Source organism: Pongo abelii, chromosome 19 (genome assembly GCF_028885655.2).
Source record: "Pongo abelii isolate AG06213 chromosome 19, NHGRI_mPonAbe1-v2.0_pri, whole genome shotgun sequence".
Taxonomy (NCBI): Eukaryota; Metazoa; Chordata; class Mammalia; order Primates; family Hominidae; genus Pongo; species Pongo abelii.
This window is the reverse complement of record NC_072004.2, coordinates 66372215-66388159: the sequence shown is the minus strand read 5'-3', so window position 1 is coordinate 66388159 and position 15945 is coordinate 66372215. Positions and strand designations below refer to the sequence as shown.

Here is a 15945-nt window from a genome sequence, read left to right as displayed (position 1 = left end):
GTGAGAATCACTGTTCTAAGAAAAATACACCTGCTTCCAGCCACTCCCAAAACTGCTCTGTTTTGTACCAAAATCTCCCCCTTCCTCACTCCCAACTGGAGTTGAACCTGGGGCAGATATCTGGCCCAGGGGAAAATCAACCTTTCAACTGACCATATCAAATCTCCCCCAGGAATCTGAATTATGCCTCATGGAGACTAAAGCCTATTTACAGCAGAACACTAGAGTCCGTAAACTCTTGCGGAAGACCCTGCTACTGTTTTGGTTCCAGACTTTTCTGAGGTTTGGTTGTTCAGCTTTTCCTTAGATTCTGCAACAGCTATTTCCCTTTTTCTTTAGATAAATCTCCCTGGCTTATGTTTTTTTCAACCCTGCATGTGGCATCAGAAACTCTTTTATATGAACTGGTTTGAATAGGTTTCATTTCCTTATGATCAAGGAAGCCTTGACACCATACAACTTCGATGCTTTTACCCAAACTGTTTTATTTGGTATCCTTATACAAGACACCAAATTATAATAAGGTTCCCTTCCATTTGAAGATATCCCTATATAAAATCACTCCAACAAAACTAAAAGTTGAATGGAAATTGTAGGCTCATTCAAAACAAGTGATCAGTTACTAGATAAGGAAGGTGTAATTTTTCTTTTCTTTAGGAAAAGTCCATTATATATCATGTGAATATATTTTGGACAACAAATAGCTTCATTAAAATATACCAATTTGGGGCCCGGCGCAGTGGCACACACCTGTAATCCCAGCACTTTGGGAGGCCAAGGCGGGCGGATCATGAGGTCAGGAGATCAAGATCATCCTGGCTAACATAGTGAAACCCCGTCTCTACTAAAAATACAAAAAAATTAGCCAGGCGTGGTGGCAGGCGCCTGTAGTCCCAGCTACTCAGGAGGCTAAGGCAGGAGAATGGCGTGAACCCAGGAGGCGGAACTTGCAGTGAGCCGAGATCACACCACTGTACTCCAGCCTGGCGACAGAACAAGACTCTGTCTCACAAAAAAAGCAAAAAAAAATTATATATATATACACAGACACAGACACACACACACACACACACACACCAATCTGGCCAGGTGCGATGGCTCATGCCTGTAATCTCAGCACTTTGGGAGGCTGAGGCGGGTGGATCACCTGAGGTTAGGAGTTCAAGACCAGCCTGGCCAACATGCTGAAACCCCATCTCTAATAAAAATACAAAAATTAGCCTGGTGTGGTGGTGCACACCTGTAGTCCCAGCTGCTCAGGAGGCTGAGGCAGGAGAATTGCCTGAACCCAGGAGGCGGAGGCTGCAGTGAGATAGCGCCACTGCACTCCAGCCTAGGCAACAGGGCGAGACTCCATCTCAAAAAAAAAAAAAAAAAAATACCAGTATGACAGAAAGCCTGAAAAATAAAGAACAAGGGAGTGAGACTTGCCCTATCAAATATAAACAATTAGTATAAAACTATGAGAATTAAGGCAGTGTAGTACAAGATAGGCAAACAGACCAATGGTATGGAATAGAGAAAATACAGATACAAACTCTTATATATGTAAACATTTAAGTGGCATTAGAAAAGTTGTAGGGAACAGATGGACTATTCAATAAAGGATGCTTGGTCACTAGATTATCCTTATGGAAAGAAAATTGGATCCATATTTCAGGGTTATCTTTATGGAAAAAAAAAGTGATCTCTACTTCACACGAAACATCAAAATAAACTCCAGGTGGATTAGAGACCTAAAGGTGAAAAGCAAACTTTTACAACTTTTAGAAGAAAATATAAGATGAAACCATTACCTCCATATAGGGGAGGATTCCTTCATGAAGACACACACACACACACACACACAAACCCATATAGGAACAATATAATAAATCTGATTGCATGAAAATCTAAAACTCAAGGCCAGGCACAGTGGCTCACATCTGTAATCCCAGTACTTTGAAAGGCTGAGGCAGGCAGATCACTTGAGGTCAGGAGTTTGAGTCCAGCCTGGCCAACAATGTAAAACCACATCTCTACCAAAAATACAAAAACTAGCCAGGTGTGGTGGCGGGCACCTGTAATCCCAGCTACTCAAGAGGCTGAGGCAGGAGAATCACTTGAACCTGGCAGGCAGAGGTGGCAGTGAGCCAAGATCGCACCACTGCAACTCCAGCCTGGGCAACAGTATAAGACTCCGTCTCAAAAAAACAAAACAAATCTAAAACTCAGTTTGATAAAAGATAAAATTAAGTTTAAAAACAAATTAAAGGGCTGGGCATGGTGGCTCACGCCTGCAATCCCAGTACTTTGGGAGGCCAAGGTGGGTGGATCACCTGAGGTCAGGAGTTCGAGACTAGCCTGGCCAACATGGTGAAACACCATCCTAGTAAAAATACAAAAATTAGCCGGGCATGGTGGCGCAAGCCTATAATCCCAGCTACTCGGGAGGCAGAGGCAGGAGAATCACTTGAACCTGGGAGGCAGAGGTTGCAGTGAGCCGAGATCATGCCATTGCATTTCAGCCTAGGCGAAGAGTGAAATGCTGTCTTAAAAAAAAAAAAAAAATTAAAACACACCCATTAGGATGGCTACTATCACAAAAAAAAATTTTTTTTTAAACAAAATAAGTATTGCCCTAAAAGGGATATCCAGAGCCATAAAAAAAAAAAAAAAAAAAAAAAAAAAAAAGGCCGGGTACGGTGGCTCACGCCTGTAATCTCAGCACTTTGGTAGGCCAAGGCGGGCGGATCACTTGAGGTAAGGAGTTCGAGACCAGCCCGGTCAACATGGCGAAACCCTGTCTCTACTAAAATACGAAAATTAGCTGGGCGTGGTGGCATGCGCCTGTCATCTCAGCCACTTGGGAGGCTGAGGCAGGAGAATCGCTTGAACCCGGGAGGCAGAGGCTGTAGTGCACCAAGATCACACCACTGCATTCCAGCCTAGGCAATAGAGTAAGACTCCATCTCAAAAAAAAAAAAAAAGAAAAGGAAAAAAAGAAAAAGTGTTAGGCTGCAGAGAGGTTAGCACCTTTGTGAACTGTTGGTGGCAATATAAAATGGTTTAGCCACTATGGAAAACAGTATGGAGTTTCCTCAAAAAATGAGAAATAGAATTACATGATCCACAATTCCACTTCTGGGCATATACCCAAGAGAACAGGGTCTCGAACAGATGTTTGTACACTCATGTTCATATCAGCATTACTCCCAATAGCCAAAAGGTAAAAACAACACAAGTGTCTATCAGCAGATAAAGGGATAAACAAAATGTGCAATGGAATATTATTCAGCCTTAAATGAAAGGAAATCCTAGCACATGCCACAACATGGATGAACCTTAAGGACATTGGGCTAAGCGAAACAAGCCAGTCACAAAATAGACAAACTCTGTATAATTCCACTTACACCAGGCACCTAGAGTAGTGAAATTCCTAGAGACAGAAAGTAGAAGGGTGGTTCCCAGAGCCTGGGGGTGGGAGGAAACAAGAAGTTGTTTAGTGAGTACAGAGTTTCCGTATTGCAAGATGAAAAAGTTCTAGAGATCTGTTGCATAACAATGTGAATATACTAAACACTACTAACTGCATACTTACAAATGGTTAAGGTGGTAAATTTAATATTAAGTTTTTTACCACAATAAAAAGATTGTTTATTATGTGTAATAATAAAAAACTGGAAATACCTTATGTCTATTAAACAGAAAATGGATAAATTGTGGTACAGCATATTCATACAACCAAATACTAAACATCAGTTAAAACGAACTCGTTACATGTATCAACATAAATAAATCTCAAAAAAACATACTAAGCAAAAATATTAAGGTAAAGAATGGTATTGACTGGAGTATATAGTACATATTGGATTATAGCACAGTTAGAACATTATAAACACCAAATTCAGCATAGGTGTTACCTCTGAGGAGGGAGGGAAGAAGAGAATAGGAGTACACTAAGGCTTTGCTATTTCAGTAATGTTTTATTCACTAGAAAAAGTATCTGGGGGCAAATATAATAAAATGTTAAGATTTTATAAAGCTGGGTGATAAGTATATGCACGGTAATATTCTTTATATTCTTCTGTATGTTTAAGACATACATATATACACACATACATATTGACAAATATATATATATACACACACACACATATATATCTTTTTTTTTTTTTTTTTGAGACAGAGTCTCTCACTCTTGTCACCCAGACTGGAGTGCAATGGCGCGATGTCGGCTCACTGCAAGCTCCACCTCCCGGGCTCCCGCCATTCTCCTGCCTCAGCCTCCCGAGTAGCTGGGACTACAGACGCCTGCCACCATGGCCGGCTAATTTTTTGTATTTTTAGTAGAGACGGGGTTTCACCGCGTTAGCCAGGATGGTCTCCATCTCCTGACCTCGTGATCCGCCCATCTCAGCCTCCCAAAGTGCTGGGATTACAGGCGCGAGCCACCGCGCCCAGCCTTTTTTTTTTTTTTTTTTTTGAGATGAGTCTTGCTCTGTCGCCCAGGCGGGAATGCAGTGGTGCGATCTCAGCTCACTGCAACCTCTGCCTCCCAGGTTCAAGTGATTCTCCTGCCTCAGCCTCTCAAGTAGCTGGGACTACAGGCGCCCGCCACCATGCCCGGATAATTTTTGCATTTTTAGTAGAGACAGGGTTTCACTATGTTGGCCAGGCTGGTCTTCCAACTCCTGACCTCAGGTGATCCACCCGTCTCAGCCTCCCAAAGTCCTGGGATTACAGGCATCAGCCACCACGCCCAGCCTAAGATATTTTATAATTAAAAAATTAAGATCAGGCGTGGCGGCTCACACCTGTAATCCCAGCACTTTGGGAGGCTGAGGTGGGCGGATCACAAGGTCAGGAGATCCAGACCATCCTGGCCAACATGGTAAAACCCCGTCTCTACTAAAAATACAAAAATTAGCTGGGCGTGGTGATGTGCGCCTGTAGTCCCAGCTACTCGGGAGGCTTAGGCAGGAGAATCACTTGGACCCGGGAGGCGGAAGTTGCAGTGAGCCGAGATCACGCCACTGCACTCCAGCCTGATGACAGAGCAAGACTCCGTCTCAAAAAAAAAAAAAAAAAAAAAAATTAAGACAGCATAAAAGATGTTCACTGAAAAACTGTCATTTTTATTTACAGCAAATTTCTACATGGTTATCTGTTTCCAAATATCAAGTAAAGGAATATATAAATCTCAATTTGAGGAGATGAATGATCACACATACATTTTTCCTCTTACAAATAAATAGATATACAGATGGGGGAGATTAGAGGCTTTCAAAGAACTACTGACATGGCAAGGAGATTTACACTAACAGCTTTTTAGAAAATCAAAAGTCAAGAATAAAGGTCTCCATGGTCAAGAAGGTGTTGCTGTCTGAATGGTTAATTCCCTAAGGTCTATATCCAGCTCTCCCAAAGCTGCATGACCAGCTCTGTCATAGAGTACCTAGGCAACTCCTTGCCAGTTCTATTAAAACATGATCATAGTTGGAAGAATGACAGCCCAAGCATTTCCTCAAGAATGTATACTTTAGAATTTCTTTTTCCTGTAATGGGAGCTTTTCAAAAACAAAAATAAAAGCAGCTACTAGGTCTTATTGGCAAATGTGTCAGAATAGCGTTTCGGAGAGATTCACTATGCCTGAAAACAAACACAAGAAACAGGTGGGCTTCCCTGAATATACAACCAGGATTTAATTTGGGACCAGTATTGTTATGAAACCAGGTTGAGAATAACCTTGTAAATATGACAAAATGGTAAAAAGAAACTGAAATATGAATTTCAGATAAATATCAGAATACTATTATTGTCTGGCTTTGAGTAACCTGAAATCAGTAAGATTACTCAAATACTACTACATTGTAGGAGTCTAACAAAACATTTTTTGCTAAGACAGGAATTAGTCCACCCTGAAACCCACTTTAGAATGCAGTTCTGCTGTATCTTTCATTTGTATTAACCTTTATTAATGTGATGAATTTTCAGAAAACATTGTGGCTGCCCTGACTTTTCTCCTGAGTCTACAGTACATGACAGAAAGCCACAGATTGGGCACTGTTCCAGATCCTGAGTTAAGACAGCTAGATATCAGAGTTCACGGCCTATCTGAAATTTTTCCCTAATTAAGAACAATTTGCCTCACTTCTTTATGATGAAAATCTAGTAATAAAAAAATGCGATTACAGCATAATCTTACATAACACTCTGTGTAGAGATGAGGAAAAGGGAAGACATACTTGTGCATAGACGCACAGATGTTTTTACATAATAATAAAACCGCCACATCCCAAAGCTTAGAAACACACAATTTCAACCTCTAAATTTTATTCTGTGTGCCTTTCATCTTAGAAAAAAACAAGTTTGCTCATGAGAGGTGGGGACAAGGGGGTGGTCAATGCTCTCTTCAGAGATACAGCCTTTCACGAAGAATATTCAAGACAAGGAAGCTGTGAGTTCTAACATCCAGAATCCAGCAATGCCAGTGACACAGAAGTGAGTCAAACACTAGGTACATCAAGTTAAAATTAAAGCACCTTTAGTTTTTAGAATTTGGTTCCAGAAGCTCCATATGGTAGACAAATAACCTATTAGAGGTTGGTGCAAAAGTAATTGAGGTTTTTACCATTAAATGACAAAACAGCAATTACTTTTGCACCAACCTCATAATTTACTGAAAGGGAAGAAAATGTCATATACATAAAGGTAAGGGTAAGGTAAGGGTTCTGCATCTAGGACAGGAAAAATATAAAGTGAGCTAGGAACTTCTTGTGACAGAAAGCAAGGAAGCACTCATAGCCCAAGCTTAAAGGGCTCCCACAGGCCAAATACAGGACAGTGTGAGCATCAAAAAGAAGGTAATGTTGGTAAAACAGAATAAACTAAAATCCATGACACTAAAACAATGAGAGTAAAAAAAAAAAACTCATTTACCACCATTAGAGATGATATTGTACCATTTCCTTACTCAGAAAAGTGTTAAAGAAAAAAAATTAAGAATTTACCTCAATTTTTTAGTAGAAATTATAATTTAGGCCAGGCACAGTGGCTCATGCCTGTAATGCCAGGACTTTGGGAAGCAGAGGCGGGAGGATCACTTGAGGTCAGGAGTTCGAGGCTGGCCTGGCCAATATGGTGAAACCCCATTTCTATTCAAAACACAAAAATTGGCTGGGCGTGGTGGCTCACGCCTGTAATTGCAGCACTTTGGGAGGCCGAGGCAGGCGGATCACAAGGTCAGGAGATAGAGACCATCTTGGCTAACACGGTGAAACCCCATCTCTAATAAAAATACAAAAAATTAGCCAAGCGTTGTGGCGGGCACCTGTAATCCCAGCTAACTGGAAGGTTGGGGCACAAGAATCACTTGAATCCAGGAGGCAGAGGTTGCAGTGAGCCAAGATTGCTCCACTGTACTCCAGCCTGGGAGACACAGCAAGACTCCATCTCAAAAAAAAAAAAAATCATAATTTATTCCTAACTGATGAGGAAAATCCTTACAGAAGACTGAAAGCTAATCAGTGTAAAAGAAACGACAGAATCAGAAAAATCACTATTTCCAAAAACCAATGAATTAACTGATTTAGGCAAAGATCATTATCATGAGGTGAAATGTTGCTGGAGAAGTGTAACAGTACAATGCCAAAGTAGCACCACTCCACAGACAACTTACTAATTACAAAGGGGGAAAACTGTCTTTACAACAAATGAATCTGGTATTTATCACCTTGAATGATCAAACAAACTCAGCATCATTAATAGTGGGACATTATGACATTATGTTTCTCCTACTATGATGCAGCGAGGAGCAAAGAAACACGTACAAAGTAGTCTCATCAAAAATGTTTAACGATAATCTAATCAGACCTTTAGAGCTCAGTATCTGTTTATGAAACTACGAAGAAATAACCAGAAAATTCCAGAAGTGATATATTCTACAAGACAAACAGCTCAGGCTCTTTAAAAACCAGTTTCATGAGGCCAGGCATGGTGGCTCACGCTTGTAATCCCAGCACTTTGGGAGGCCGAGGCAGGCAGATCACTTGAGTTCAGGAGTTCAAGACTGGCCTGGCCAACATGGTGAAACCCCGTCTCTACTAAAACTGCAAAAATTAGCCACGTGTGGTGGTGGGCACCTATAATCCCAGCTCCTCAGGAGGCTGAGGCAGGAGAATCGCTTGAACCCTGGAGGCAAAGGTTGCAGTGAACCAAGATCATGCCACTGCACTCCAGCCTAGGCGACAGAGTGAAACTCCATCGCGAAAAAAAACCAAAAAACAGTATCATGTGGCTTCTAAATTGTTCTAGATTTAAAGAGACTAAAGAGATATGTTTGGAGGAAAAAAAGAAGTGTCATCTTCAAGACAATTGGGAAAATCTGAACATGAACTGGATATTAGATGGTATTAGAGAATTACTGTTAATTGCCTTAACTGTGACAATATTATAAGCTTTAAGGAGATACAGCTAAAGTATTTAAGGGTAAATGTCATGATGTTTGCAATACAAAAATTTATATATTTAAATATATATGCATGGCCGGGCGCAGTGGCTCACGCCTGTAATCCCAGCACTTTGGGAGGCCAAGGCGGGTGGATCACGAGGTCAGGAGATCGAGATCATCCTGGCTAACATGGTGAAACACCGTCTCTACTAAAAAATACAAAAAGTTAGCCGGGCATGGTGGCAGGCGCCTGTAGTCCCAGGTAGTCGGGAGGCTGAGGCAGGAGAATGGCATGAACCCAGGAGGCAGAGCTTGCAGTGAGCCAAGATCATGCCACTGCACTCCAGCCTGGGCGACAGAGCGAGATTCTGTCTCAGAAAAAAAAAAATAAATAAATAAATATGCACATACATAAAGTAAATATAGCAAAATGTGAACAACTGTTGAATCTAAGTGATGGATATAAAGGTGATAATTGTACTATTCTTTCCATTTTTCTGTATGTTTAAAATTTTTCACTTAAACCATTATACGAAAAAAAAAAAGGCTCCAAATGCACTTCCTCCAGGAAGGCCTCCCAAATGAACTCTCCTCTAATCCTTAATCATGTCTTCACAAGGTCCTCTCAGCATGGAACACAGTGTATTACTGTTTCAGTTCTGTTTTCTAATTGTTCTCTTATTATTTTCTATATTCAGTAGGTGTGGCTTTACAACAAGATTACATCTTTGGGCCGGGCGTGGTGACTCAGGCCTGTAATCCCAGTACTTTGGGAGGCCAAGGCAGGCAGATCATCTGAGGTCGGGAGTTCGAGACCAGCCTGACCAACATGGAGAAACCCCGTCTCTACTAAAAATACAAAATTAGCCGGGCGTGGTGTTACATGCCTGTAATCCCAGCTACTCAGGAAGGCTGAGGCAGGAGAATAGCTTGAACCAGGGAGGCAGAGGTTGTGGTGAGTCGAGATTGCACCACTGCACTCCGGCCTGGGCAACAACAGCAAAACTTGGTCTCAAAAAAATAAATAAATAAATAAAAAGATTACATCTTTGGTTTTGGTATCAGGGTAGGGCTGGCCTCATAGAATGAGTTTAAGAAGTATTCCTTTCTCTTCAACTTTTTAGAATAGTTTGAGTAGAATTGCTATTAGTTCTTCTTTAAATGTTTGGTAGAAATCAGCGATGAAGCTGTCAGGTCCTGGGCTTTTTCTCTGATGGGAGACTTTTTATTATTGCTTCAATCTCGTTACTCACTATTATTGATCTGCTCAGGTTTTCTATTTCTTCATGGTTCAATCTTGGTGGACTACATGTGTCCAGAAAGTTATCCATTTCTTCTAGGTTTTCCAACAAGACTGTAAGTTCTCTTCAGGTACAGACATATTTAATTATTTTCTATTTATTTGAAGCTCATAGTGAAGTATTCTGCAATCAGCAGACTTAAAAAATGCTAGTACCAGTATTCTGTACCAAGAGAGCAGACCTCAACTAACTAGATTAGCTTTTCAATTTCTCACCAGAATAACAGCAGTTCACTTGGATAAACAATTTAAAGTCACAGCTATCAAAAGGAGATCATAAATCATTTACAGGCTTACAGAATATCTAACAGAGAAACTAGCATCTAAGAGTTAAAGGAAGAAATTGGAATATAGGTTTTCTATGTCTTCCTAGCATTGTCATGGATTTGCTATTATCCAGACATATGACTTTGTTCTCATGACATTATTTTTCAAACAAAATCCCCCAATCTGCAAAACAGTGAGGTATTTATACGCAACTCTTTCAGTGAAATGAAGCTTAACAAATTACATAATGAACTTTAAAATCTTAAATAAAAGACTGCACAAATGATCAAAAATTTTGATAACAGTGTTGGTGAGAAAACAGGCAGACTCACACTGCTGGCAGGAATATAAATTCATACAACCTCTGTGGAAAGCATTTAGTAATACCTAACAACATTACAAATGCACACCCATTGATCCAGCGCTTCCACTAGGAATTTAAACCAACAGACACCCATGTACACAGAATAAGTACATACAAGGAATTAATTGTATCACGGGAAACAACCTAAATGTCCAAAAAGTGTTGGCTGAATGATGGTACATCTACACAATGGAATTATCTGCCATCTTTCAAAAAGGAAGAGGGACTGTATTTACTACATGGAATGATCACCAAGATAAATAAAGTGAGAAAAGCAAAGTGCAGAATGAGCATAGTGTCTTATTGTGTAAAACAAACAAAAACAAAAAATGTGAAGAATATATAGGTGTATATGCTTGTAAAAGGATATACTGTCTCGGGATGAATAAACAAGACTGTTGCCTTTGGGAAGGGGAACTCATGGATAAAAAGAGGACGGTAAGAAAAGAAAGACTTCACTCTCTTGTGTACCTTTTGAATTTTGTTTCATATGTATGTACATGTGTTAACCCATTTTAAACAATGATTTCTTAAAAAAGGCTCTGCACCAGTACGAATTATTTAACAATATTCGTCTTAATCTAAAAGCATTGCATGCCATCAAAATTTTAAATGAGGCTTCCGAGAATTCAACTAGACAAAATGTTTCCAGAAAAAATCAGGCCGGGTGCAGTGGCTCACACCTGTAATCCCAGCACTTTGGGAGGCCAAGGCGGGGGTGGATCACTTGAGGTCAGGAGTTCGAGACCAGCTTGGCCACCAGGCAAAACCTCAACTCTACAAAAAACACAAATTAGCCAGGCATGGTGGCACTCACCTGTAATCTCAGCTACTCGGGAGGCTGAGGCAGGAGAATCACTTGAACCCAGGAGGCGAAGGTGGCAGTGAGCTGAGATCGCGCCACTGCACTCCAGCCTGGGTGACAGAGCAAGACTCCAACTCAAAAAAAAAAAAAAAAAAAAGGAAAAAAGAAAAAATCTAAGCATCCTAATGGCTGAAACCTACTGAGAAGATGGACACTTACTACAATAGTTTCACTTCTAGATATTACCTGAGTAATATCTAAGTATGGACATAGGAAACAGTAAACATCTCCAAATCCAAACTAGCTACTATGAAGAGCTCTAAAAGGAGAAATCAATAAAGTACCAAATGGATAGCAACTGCCCCAACCCTAAGGGTGGGGTAGTCTTACAATAACTTCTACCCCTCAGGAAAAAAGGAAAAAAAGGTGAGTTTCCAGCTCTTTCCCAGGTATATGCACCCCAAATTCCTCTGTTCCCTGTGTGTCATCTCTTGGGTCTAACTGTAACCATGGCAACAGGAAACAGCACAAAAGACAGCTGAACCCTGTAAGGGCCAGGGTTAAAAGGGGAAGTGAAAAATACATATACTTTAAGGCCCAAGAACATGCGGTTTTGGAGTTAACAGTGGCAGCCAAAAAAGCCTGGAGAGAAGAACATCAAAGAATACAAACTAAAGAGAACTAAAAGTAAGGCTTACTAATAGGTCCCTTCCCAGTTATCCAGCTAGGAGACGGGATTGGCAAGGAGAACTGAAAAACACAAAAAATGCCCCTCCTCTCGCACTCCCCTCCCCACAACAATTTAGCTATTCATTTCAATGTTATCTAGAAAACCTTTTGCTATTAAGATTTTATCTTTTCTTCACTATGTTTTGATGGCAGAGGTAAGAAGCAGCAAAGTATCCAAGAAAAAGGGCCACATATAATCGCTAACTGAAAACCCAGGTCCTAGATCACTGAAATACTATTGTACTTCAAAGTTCGTTATTTACATTTCTTTTTGTTATCTGCCAATGTGAAAGAAACATCACATTACTTATAACCTCCACTGAATAAGTTATTGTCCACCAACAGTTTCAGATTGCTTTCAGATTTGTTTTCATGTCACAGAGCACCAATAAGGTACAGATAAAATGAAAAGTGCTAAGGAAGATCTTTGACCAAAAAAAAGGCAAATAGGTCACACAAAGCAATAGGGCTGGTGCCCTTTATCTCTCTTATCTAGTTCTGCGAATTAAGAATTTTACTAAAATGAAATGCCTCAGTTTCTTTTATGACCCTTAGTCTTCTTTAGCAAGGCTTCCAAAATCCCCTGCCAGAGTAAGTGATGGGATGGAGCACCTACTTCTAAATTTAGGGTAAGTTGGTACTAAAAGGTACAAGCACAACGATGGGAGTATAGGAATGGAAAAGTAATCCTAGAACTAGAAGATGCAGTGACAGTTTCAAAAGAAGGGTCAGTGTGGGACACGCTGGCTCTGGGAGGCGTTTGTAGCCTGGGAGTCTCTAGGGCAACACCAGATGAGAATAGCGCTTTGTCCGTTAAGTCTTTCACATAATTTAAATTCTCCCCTTTGGACAGGAGCAACAGGCTCATTATCTGGCAGCAAGTCTAGCCCACAGCCTGGGAAGAAAGCGGACTCGTGCTCCACCGGCTCTTTATCCCGCAGGTCCCTGCAACACCGCGATGCGCATGCGCCCCGGGGGCAGCGAAGAAGCAGCTCGAGTGCGTTCACACTCGCGCATGCGCAGTCACCCATCTCGCCGCAGGCGACAGCTCACTATTTGGCAAGGGGGATGGGGCTGGGAAATGATGGGGGGGGCTGAAGGCAGGGGGCGCGTTTGTGTCTTCTGAATGCTTGAGATAGGGAGAAGGGACGGCTGATTCGGCTCTGGCATTCGCAGGCCACGTAATCTGGGTGTAGGAAATGGGACTGAGGAAAGTATATGTGTGTGGCGGGGGGCGGGCGGACAGTGGGGGTCAGTCACCTCTTCAGGGAGGTGCCCCCCCCCCACTCCGACAGGACAACCCCCTCCCTCGACTCTCCTCCCCCCACTCACCTGAGAGCGGCGGCGACAGCTGCTGGTCCCCGTCCCCCTGCGCTCGCCTCATACTGTCCGCAACATCCGGGACCTGCGGGACCGCCGATACACAAATACACACACACTCGGAGCGCGCACACTCACACACACACACACCGACACACACCGGCCGGGGCGTCATGGCGTCAGCACGTCGACGCAGCCAGCGCGTACCGCCAGACCCCACCCCGCACGGCCTCCTCCCCTTTACTCCCTTCTCCTCCCCTCCCCTCCCTGGGTTTCCCTGCTCCTCCTCCCTCGTCCTCAAGACTCCGCCTACCTTCCCTAGTGCGCATGCGTCTCGGGGCCAAGCCAGGGCCCGGGGATTTGAGAGGAAGGAGGGGCCTGAGTAAAAAGAGGCGGGAACTTGGAGGGGGTCGCGTGCAGGGCGCGGGAGCCCGCGGCGAGGTGCGAGGACCAAATAGAGGCGTGGCAAGCCCAAGGGTCGGAGTGGACAACGTAACAGTTAAAGGCATTTCACAACAGCGATTTAGGTCTGCAAGCAGTTTATGGCGTACCAACGACTCTTATATGTATTAACTCATTTTTTAAAAGCCAGCCCTGTCAGTAAAATATTTTTTGGACTTTATGATGATGCTAGAGACCCTTTTAGGTAACTTTTAAAATTTAGCACTTGTAAACAAAAACAAGGACTATCCTTTCAGGGGAAGGCAGGAGATATATAGGTGATCTAACTAAAAGGAAACTGGCCACGCATAGTGGCTGACGCCTGTAATCCCAGCACTTTGGGAGGCTGAGGTGGGCGGATCACCTGAGCTCAGGAGTTCGAGACCAGCCTGGCCAACATGGCAAAACCCCATCTCTACTAAAAATATAAAAATTAGCTGGGCGTGGCTGGGTGCGATGACTCACGCCTGTAATCCCAGCACTTTGGGAGGCCAAGGCGGGCGGATCACGAGGTCAGGAGATCGAGACCACGGTGAAACCCCGTCTCTACTAAAAATACAAAAAATTAGCCGGGCGCAGCGGCGGGCGCCTGTAGTCCCAGCTACTCCGGAGGCTGAGGCAGGAAAATGGCGGGAACCCAGGAGGCGGAGCTTGCAGTGAGCCGAGATCGTGCCACTGCACTCCAGCCTGGGCGACAGAGAGAGACTCCGTCTCAAAAAAAAATAAAAATAAAAAATATAAATAAATAAAATTAGCCAGGCGTGGTGGCACGCGTCTGTAATCCCAGCTACTCCGGAGACTGAGGCAGGAGAATTGCTTGAACCTGGGAGACAGAGGTGAGCAGAGATCGCGCCACTGCACTCCAGCCTGGATGACAGAGCAAGACTACATCTCAAAAAAAATAATAAAATAAAATAAGTAAAAATAAAAGAGGCCGGCGCGGTGGCTCACGCCTGTAATCCCAGCATTTTGGGAGGCCGAGGAGGGCGGATCACGAGGTCAGGAAATCAAGACCATCCTGGCTAACACGGTGAAACCCTGTCTCTACTAAAAATACAAAAAATTAGCCGGGCGTGGTGGCGGGCACTTGTAGTCCCAGCTACTCGGGAGGCTGAGGCAGGAGAATGGCTTGGACCCGGGAGGCTGAGCTTACAGTGAGCCAAGATCACACCACTGCACTCCAGCTTGGGCAACAGAGCAAGACTCCATCTCAATAAAAATTAAATAAATAAACAAATAAATAAGGGAAGGAAGGAAGGAAGCTAATTCAGTGACAATTTGTTGTCTCGGACACCTGAGTTCCCTGTCAGCTTCACATTTTAGCTCCAATGGGCCGTAAGTGATTCCTGAGTTGAGTGAAAGAAAAGGCCTCGGATCACCTTGGCCCTTGGAGAAAAAAATTTGTCTCAGTGTTACAGTAATAATGTTAGTGTTGGGTATTAGTTGTTATGATTCTTTCCTTTAGCTCAAATTTTAAAAATTTTTAAAAATTATTCTTGGGCTGGGCGCAGTGGCTCACACCTGTAATCCCAACACTTTGGGAGGCTGAGGTGGGAGGATCGCTTGAGCCCAGGAGTTGGAAACCAGCCTGGGCAACAAAGCAAGACTCCGTTCTACAAAAAAATTAGCCAAGTGTGGTGGTACCTGCCTGTAGTCCCAGCTACTCAGGAGGCTAAGGCAGGAGGATCCCTTGAGCCCAGGACTTTAAGGTTACAGTGAGCTGATTGTGCCACTGCACTCCAAAGTGGGCGACAGAGTAATACCTTGTCTTAAAAAAAAAATTATTATGACGTTGTGTCTGTAATCCCAGTAGTTTGGGAGGCTAGGGTAGGAGGATCACATCACTTGAGCTCAGGAGTTCAAGACTGCAGTCAGCCATGATCATGCCACTGTGCTCCAGCCTGAGCAACAAAGGGACATCCTGTCTCTTAAAAAAAAAAAAAAGAAAAAAGTATTTAATATATGTTCTTACTGAATGCCTCTTTCATGCTGGAATGGTATCATTACACACACACACACACACACACGCACATAGCATTGGACACGAGAGCAACCCAATGAACCTGTAGATTGGGAGGTGACACAGTGTGGGCCCTGCTTTGGGAACAGCTTCCGGGACCCCTGCTCTCTCCCAGGCCTATGTGACTGTCTCTAGGAGACAGTGCTCAGTGTCTCCTGCCTCACGCGTCCTGGTGCCAGGTGGCTGGTGAGTCTGTTCAGCCAGGAAGGCTGGGAGCCCATGAGCAAAACCCCAGGGGTTTGAAAAAAAAAAGCCCCTGACAGTGCC

At 43.0% G+C, this 15945-nt stretch overlaps 1 protein-coding gene across 1 annotated transcript in view; it reads right to left on the bottom strand.

Moving 5' to 3' along the window:
* Positions 1–13345, bottom strand: part of SPOP (speckle type BTB/POZ protein) — a gene marked incomplete at its 5' end in the record, with an annotated part of 78633 nt that extends 65288 nt beyond the window's left edge. Inside the window, 1 exon segment of the mRNA NM_001133421.1 lies at positions 13230–13345.
* Between the last annotated feature and the right edge of the window lie 2600 nt (positions 13346–15945).